Source organism: Anomalospiza imberbis, chromosome 28 (genome assembly GCF_031753505.1).
Source record: "Anomalospiza imberbis isolate Cuckoo-Finch-1a 21T00152 chromosome 28, ASM3175350v1, whole genome shotgun sequence".
Taxonomy (NCBI): domain Eukaryota; kingdom Metazoa; phylum Chordata; class Aves; order Passeriformes; family Viduidae; genus Anomalospiza; species Anomalospiza imberbis.
Genome location: NC_089708.1, coordinates 3005723 through 3014049, shown reverse-complemented (window position 1 = coordinate 3014049; position 8327 = coordinate 3005723).

The window sequence follows — 8327 nt, the reverse complement described above, 5'->3', positions numbered from 1 at the left end:
TGGCCAGGGAAAATCAAAGGGAGGTAGAAGCAACAGAGGTCAGAATATTTAAGCATTTACCAGCACCCTGCAAGAGACTAAAGCTCAGCACAGACAGCTAGGACAAACTTTATATTCAATTGATGTATAAATGACCTTATAAAAGTCTGTGTTATCCCACCCTGTAGTGTTTCTAGAGGAAAAATACAGCTAGAAAAACCAGGACCTAAAGAGTAACACACAAGGCTGTCCAGGCTGCTGTGATTAAATGCTTTACAGAAGCATCTTTAGGCCAAATCCTATTCCTTATTTCCCTGTCTGAGCCTAATGCTACAAATGTGTATCACACCTTCTTCCTTGCTCCAATAACCATGCAAAGAGATACAGATTTTACTCATTTTATGCCCCTTCATCTTGAGCCAAATCTCCTTGTTCTTATCCTCAAAGTGAAACACAATATAGTCTATGCACTGAGGGAAATTTTCTTTTATCTCAAAGCATCCCCCATCTCAGGAAGAGGAAAAAATCACCACTAGAATTGCAGACTTCCCTTGAAACATTCCAAATAGGAACACTAAAATATCTCCACAGCTGTGTAAAAATACAGGGTCAGTTTTACCCAAGTTATAGGTGATTAAAAAAAAAAAAAAAAACTTTTAAAGACAATAACTTGCCACTAGTCACCAGCCAAATGTTGTCTTTTCTTCATGTTACCCTGAATCAACACATGCAAAGGTCATATGATGAAGAATCAGTGTCGATTGATTGACTTTTTCTTTTAAAAATCAATCTGGGATGAGAGAAAGTGTGGTTTTCTAGGGAAGTTGCTGCTTTATCAGGAAGGGCTGCAGCAGCTCCTGGCTAATCGAGCTGCTGAAATGTTAATTACCTGTCAGAAAACACATGAGGTGGGGGAAAATCCCTGTGAGCAGTTGCTAGGGACTAGAGGTTCCAGGAACAAAAGGCAAATGTGTGCTTGGGGCAGGAAATCTCCATCCCTGGATTAGGGTTGGCTAGGGATGCACTTGCAGGGTTGGGAACCAGCAAGGCCGTGACCCTGAGCATGTGTCGGGCCAGGACTGGACTCTATGATCCCTGTGGGTCCTTCCAGCTGAGGATATTCCATGATTTTGAGATCACCTGCAGGCAGAGCTGGACTGAGAGCTCCCTGTGCCAGACCCAGCAAATCCCACTCCAGGCTGGAGCTGTGGAGCACAGACAAGACACAGGAGGAACAACAGCTGCCAGTTCAGCCTCCACGGCTGTGTCCCTCCCTGTGACTGCTCTGTCCCTCACTCCAGTGCCTGCAGCGGGACAGTGGGAGCTCACCCTGGCCCAGCAGCAGGCTCTGTGCATGGCCATTGCAACCCCGGAGACCACTGGGGATGGAGGAGAGCTCAGTGTGTACTTCAGCAGCTCTGAGAGTTGGCTTGGGCCGCCTCAGGTTCCACAAAGGACAGACTGTGCACAGGGAACCTGAACCATGTCCCTTATCAGTCCAGCTGCTGATATTTCACACACACCTCCTACAGAAAGAAGCCTCTGCTTGGTGCTGCTGAATTTGCAACTCCCAGTGAAGGGTGAGCTGTAGCACAAACTCTCACCCAGCCTGTCCAGAAGCCTCAGCTTCTCTTCCTCATGCTTTAAATCGGTTATCTTCTGACAGATGCTGATGCTGGAAAGCATCCACTGCTCCTTCAGGACCCTTAAAGGAGCCTGGTGTGTAACCCAGCTCGAGGACATTGTCACGGGGAGCCCTCTGACAGCACAGTGATGTCACAGCCTACAGAGAGCAGCCAACAACGTGACAGTTCATCTCTCCTGCACGAGGCGACTCATCCATCCAAAAGCTGGTGCGCCAGGCTGTCAGCAAATCCAGACAGAGATGGGAAAAGCAAATATTTAGGCAGATTTTAACAGGTTGACTGAAAACCCATAGAAACTCCCTTCAGGAAAAAGGAAAAGCAGCTGCTGGTTGAATATAATGGAAGCTCTAAGGAAGAAAGCAGCCCAGTGCATGTGAAAGTTAATCAAGCCCCATTTCTCTTCAAGTCAAAACATGAAGGTATTTACTGGTGTGTTGGAAAAAAGCCTTCAGGAAGTTTAAATTATCCTGCCCAACCCATATTCTAATGGCTCTGCCTGACCTCCAGAGATCATCACTGAGTTTCTGGCTCACAACGCTGCTCCATGTGATAAAAGCATTTGAGGTTTACCAGCAAGGTTTTCATTGCTCTCCAAGGGAGGCCTGGGAAGGCCAAGGAATTGTGCCTGGAAAACAATGTACATTTCCTTGCTGATAAGAATGTTGAGGGACAGATTTTTTACCAGGCTCTGTGTGTGCACTGAAAAAGCATCAGAACATGGCAGCATCACTCATCCCGCTTGGAATCACTCACATCCCGTGCACAGAGATGTCCAAGGCTCCACCTCTCCTGTGCAGCAGAATTTGGCACAATCTCAGTTTGGTTCACACCTACAAGTTGATATCACAACCCACTGGATATCACAACCCACTTGATATCACAACCCACTGCTCTCCAGTGAGGCTCCACAATATCAACTCACTGCAGAAATGACGCAATGGATTTTCAGATCCTGACCCTCATGGCACAGCTCATGCAGCATTCCCATTGCCTGATTCCACTGAATAAACATAGTGTTGTACTAGAGATAAATGTGAAATACTAATTTTATCAAAAACAGAGATTAAAAATATGCTCACTGACTCAGCATGCTGACACATCCAGTTCAGTAATTTAGGACTAAAGACCGTCACCTCATTATCTCTGTAAGACGTGGCCCAGAAAACCAGCCCATCAGAAATCATGGAGCTCCACACAAATTTGAGTCTCATAGGAATATCTTAATACAGGAATATAAATTCAGTAATTGCTTCATGGGCCATTACATCTGGTTTTATAAGCTAAGACAAACATAGCACATAATCCAAAACGAATCACACCAGCACAGGTCAGAGAGCACACATTAGCGTGCAATTGGCTGACACTAAAATTATCTACACTGGCTGAGAATTTGGAAAAAAATATCCTTGGTATTTGGGATCATTACATGGAAGGATTATAGAAATCCTTTGCTTTTAACTGAGGTCATTAACATCTTTCCACAGCATGTTAATATTTCCATTTTACAGATGAGGGCTGAGTCACAAAGACTTTCCTAGAGCCAGTATCAAATCAGTGGCATAAAGGCACCTGCTGCTTTAAGTACTCATCCTGGAAAACAAACACACAATTCCTATTTCTAGCCCAATTAAAAAATAAAATCCTGAACACTTGCAGAAGATCAAATTCAGCAGAAAGGGGTGGAGAGCAAAATAAACTGGTAAGAGAAAGGGGATGTTGTGCAGCCTGTGTGGTTTTGGCTGGCAGTGGCTGTGCCAATTATACAAATTATGCAAATTTGTATATGCTCAGCTAGGTGCGCACAGCAGCAACAACATACAAGTGCTCTGGGGCAAAAAACACATGTTCCCATGTTTCGAGCATTCAGTATCACAAATCCCAGTCAGAGTTCTGACAGACACGGCTGGGAGGAAATCTTTTCTGTTCTGCCTTTTCGCCTTCTTTTCGTACATTTATCCTATTATCTATTCCCAAATGCTCCCGACTGACCCAATCCTTCCCGTGCCACTGCATCTCCCTTCCTCAAGCATTCAGGAGGGCAAGGATTTCCGGCAGCTCTCGCCTGCTCCTCACAAACCCTAACTCTGGTGCACAAGCGCTGAAATCTAATTCTCCCCACCACTAATTTCACATTAACTTCGCTCCGACTGCACTGCTGGCAGGAGCACTGGGGATTTATCAGCGGCTTTCACAGAAGGGGATGGAAGGCAGCACTTTCAGTATCACTCTTTTCTCTCTCTCAGACGGTTCTGCCGGGAAAGAAAAGCCCTCAAAGAGAGTCTGGTGTGGAGGTTGCCAGGGTGACATCAGCCATGGTGCCACCGCAGGAGCAGCCAATTGGGGAGGGCTCTCTGCTGCCGTCCCTCTCACCTAGCACGGGAGCCTATAGGAGAATGTTCCATACGGGAAAGGCTCAATCCTCTTTTGCCGATGCTTATCTTGCCACTCCTCCTCTCTCTCCCCTTCCCACTCCAGCCTGAGTGCACGTACATAGGCACACAGAGCACAGCCGAGGCAAAACCCCCCTGCACAGCAAAAAGCCGGGCTCTGAGTATCAGACTGCAGGAAGTGATTCACATCAGAGCTTCCTGCTGCTGCTGGAGAGTCGTACTTTTGTTCAGGGATTTCAGCAGAAGGAAGAACCTTCCTCCTCCTCCTCCTAGTCACTGGGGCTTTTAACTCGTTGTTGTAACAGTGCAGCCAACAGACTTTGGGTTTCTATCGCAAATGCGGTAAAAGCAATTCAACTCCAGCCAGAGAGCCCAACCAGGCCTGCAACGCTGTGAAAAGACAGCAGAGAATTTAAAGGTGGGGCTCAATAGCCTTGAGCTGCGCCAGGGGAGGGTCAGGCTGGACATCAGCAGGAATTTCCTCCTGGAAAGGGTGCTCAGGCCTTGGCTGGGGCTGCCCAGGGAGGTTTGGAGTGCCCATCCCTGGAGGTGTCCCAGGAAGGTTTGGAGTGCCCATCCCTGGAGGTGTCCCAGGGAGGTTTGGAGTGCCCATCCCTGGAGGTGTCCCAGGGAGGTTTGGAGTGCCCATCCCTGGAGGTGTCCCAGGGAGGTTTGGAGTGCCCATCCCTGGAGGTGTCCCAGGGAGGTTTGGAGTGCCCATCCCTGGAGGTGTCCCAGGGAGGTTTGGAGTGCCCATCCCTGGAGGTGTCCCAGGAAGTTTTGGAGTGCCCATCCCTGGAGGTGTCCCAGGAAGGTTTGGAGTGCCCATCCCTGGAGGTGTCCCAGGAAGGTTTGGAGTGCCCATCCCTGGAGGTGTCCCAGGGAGGTTTGGAGTGCCCATCCCTGGAGGTGTCCCAGGGAGGTTTGGAGTGCCCATCCCTGGAGGTGTCCCAGGGAGGTTTGGAGTGCCCATCCCTGGAGGTGTCCCAGGGAGGTTTGGAGTGCCCATCCCTGGAGGTGTCCCAGGGAGGTTTGGAGTGCCCATCCCTGGAGGTGTCCCAGGGAGGTTTGGAGTGCCCATCCCTGGAGGTGTCCCAGGGAGGTTTGGAGTGCCCATCCCTGGAGGTGTCCCAGGGAGGTTTGGAGTGCCCATCCCTGGAGGTGTCCCAGGGAGGTTTGGAGTGCCCATCCCTGGAGGTGTCCCAGGGAGGTTTGGAGTGCCCATCCCTGGAGGTGTCCCAGGGAGGTTTGGAGTGCCCATCCCTGGAGGTGTCCCAGGGAGGTTTGGAGTGCCCATCCCTGGAGGTGTCCCAGGGAGGTTTGGAGTGCCCATCCCTGGAGGTGTCCCAGGGAGGTTTGGAGTGCCCATCCCTGGAGGTGTCCCAGGAAGGGCTGGACATGGCACTCAGAGCTCTGGGCTGGGGACAAGGTGCGGATTGGACACAGCTTAGACTTGATACTCTTGGAAGGCTTTTCCAACCTCAATGAGTCTGTGATTCTGTGTTCCGCCTTTCCCTGGATACCTGTGAATTTAACTATACAAGACCTAATTTTTAGCACACAGAAACAAAGCTCAGCATCAGACTGGGGCAAACTGCAGTGCTTGCAAATGCAGCCTGTTTACACCGGAGATCCTCACTGCAGCTGCTGTCTAGGGAGGAAATGGGTACATAAAGCTATTTATGAGTTGAAGCTATTAAAGCAATTTGTTGAAACCCCAGAGATCTCTTCTACCTGTCAGACAGTGCTCTTAAAGCAGAAGCTGTCATTGTCTGCTGCTTCTCACTCTGAAATGAAATGACAATTGGCACATTGTGGGAGCAAGTCTGGGGTGTCTCCTGGTAGTGGTACAGCCTTCAGATGTGAGAGGCGAGCACTGGATGTAGGAGCGTTAGTTGGTAGGACGGTCAGGATGGACGGAGACGAGAGATCTCTGCAGTCAGGTCTTGGAACATAAAGTTTATTGCAAAGGGCGAGGGTGCAGGGGTCCTGCTGAGAGCTGCCAGCCTCAGCTCGGAGCAGGCCCGAAAGAGCAAGAGAGAGAGAGGCAAGAGCAAGAGAGTAAGAGAGCAAGAGTAAGAGCAAGAGAGGGAAGTTCCCATTAAAATACAATAAATCTTCTTCTGTGCTGAATATTCTAATTTTCACTAACCAATCCAGCACAAGATAAAAATCCTATAGCATTTACATACAGCCTGTAAGAATCATGACATTACCATACTGTGTTACATTTTAAACCCTAAAAACTACTCTTTGGACCCCTTCTGCCAAGCTGGTAGGGTCTGCTCTGCCCTTGGAGCTGTCTGCAAGCAGAGGGTGTTGTTTCATCAAAGGGGATTACCTTCAGCCAGCCATACCATCGTTTTCCAGTTGTTCAGTAACCAAGGCTTGGTATCTCAAAGCTTGCTTTCATTTCAATCTCCCTTATAGTTTCTATATTCTCAAAATCTTTTGCCAGCCAATCATATTTATAAGGCTTTCCTGTTTCATCTTCCCCAACATCTGGGAGAATCATAAAGGACACTGTTGTACTCCAGGCACACAGCTTCAAACCCAACTAACTTGCAGCACCTAAAAGTCTTGCGAGTACAAAAAGATTTTTATGTCCCATTCTTTGCAAAAAATATCTGAGCACTGCTTCAGCTCTGGCCAGCCCTCACACATTACAAGGCTTTAATTCTGAATTTGCAAAGATCAAACTGAAAAATCCAGATCTGTGTATCCATTTCTGACTCTGACAGGAACTTTTGTTCCCATCTTACCAGTGTTTATAAAAGTAGCTGTATTTTTACAAAGAATCCTGTAACTGGAGCTGGCTCGATAAGCCCAGGAGCAGAAATGCTCCGACCTTGCCAGGCCTGGGCAGCACAGACAGACCCTGCCCAGCCCAGCTGGGCAGAATCTGCAGCTCCTTCTGACCTCCCATGTGTAGGAAATTGCGCTGAGAGGAATTCTATCTTATCCAGCACCACTGGGAGTAAACACTGGTCACAAAGCATCCTCCAGGCCTTCAGGAGGAATTCTCAGACAGAAAAATCCAGAGTAGTTCCAAATCTGGAGCTGAATACTGATTGAATGTACATCCCCCTCTTACCTATAAACAAGGCAGACCACTTCATAGAATCCTGGAATGGTTTGGGTTGGACGGGACGTTAAAGACCGTCCTATTCCACCCCCTGCCATGGGCAGGGACACCTTCCACTATCCCAGGCTGCTCCAAGCATATCCAACCTGGCCTTGGACACTCCCAGGGATGAGGCAGGCACAGCTTCTTTGGGCAACCTGTGCCAGGGCTTCCCCACCCTCCCAGGGAAGAATTTCCTCTGTATATCTCACATAAGTTTCTCCTCTTTCAGTTTGGACCCATTAGTCCTTGTCCTGGCACTGCAGTTCCTGATGAAACTGTCAACTTCCTTTATATCCTCCTTCCTTGGAGGTAAAAACAAAGCAGTGGCCCCTGAACACCCCCATGCTAGCTCCAGTTACACACATCAACCATTAAGTAATAGCGTGCAAGACCTGGAGCTCCCCCAGCATCCACACTTGCACCTCATGGAACTGCAGGGCTCATGGAACCAGGAAATACACACAAAACATGGCAATATTTTGTCTCAGTCATCAAAACTCCCCCTGACAGAGCTGGGGACTCAAAGAGGCTTGAGGTGTTTGAGCAGAATGGAGAAGCAGTGTGAAAACATGAGGAAATGAACGAGTGTTTCCCAGAGCCTGGGAGAGCACAGGAATGCAGCAAAGCAGGATGAGAACATCCCATCCATGACCTTCACAGTGAGTAATGGGAATAATGCAAAAGCAGGAGAATTTCAACCAGCAGCAAAGTGCAGAGCAGATGTTTTTCTTGTTCCAGGTGCAAAATGAGAATGGTCCCACAAAACTCCTCCTAGCACCTGAGGGACAAGGACCCTCCTGCTCCTGCCCACAGAATGAGCTGGAAGAACCAGGGGGTGCAGTTTGTGTCTGAAATTTCACCATGCACTGTTTACATCATGTTACCTCATAAGCTCATGTAGCTTATGAGGAAATAAATGAGGAATTACTATTTTTTTGTAAGAAAAAGAGGCGCAAGGAATATGTTTCATTCAAAATTTTGCATATAAAGTTTTTTCTGTTGATAATTGACGGTCTCCCAGTTTGTATTTAGATGCAGGTTACATGTCAGAAGTAAAAGGCTGTGAGAAGATTGGTCTTAAAATAGAGTTTTTAATCAAAATGCTTACTTAGAAGACACAGGAAAATGCACCTGAGAGTCAGAGGCTCATTGATCTACCATAGAAAGGCATTCCGGGATCCAGGG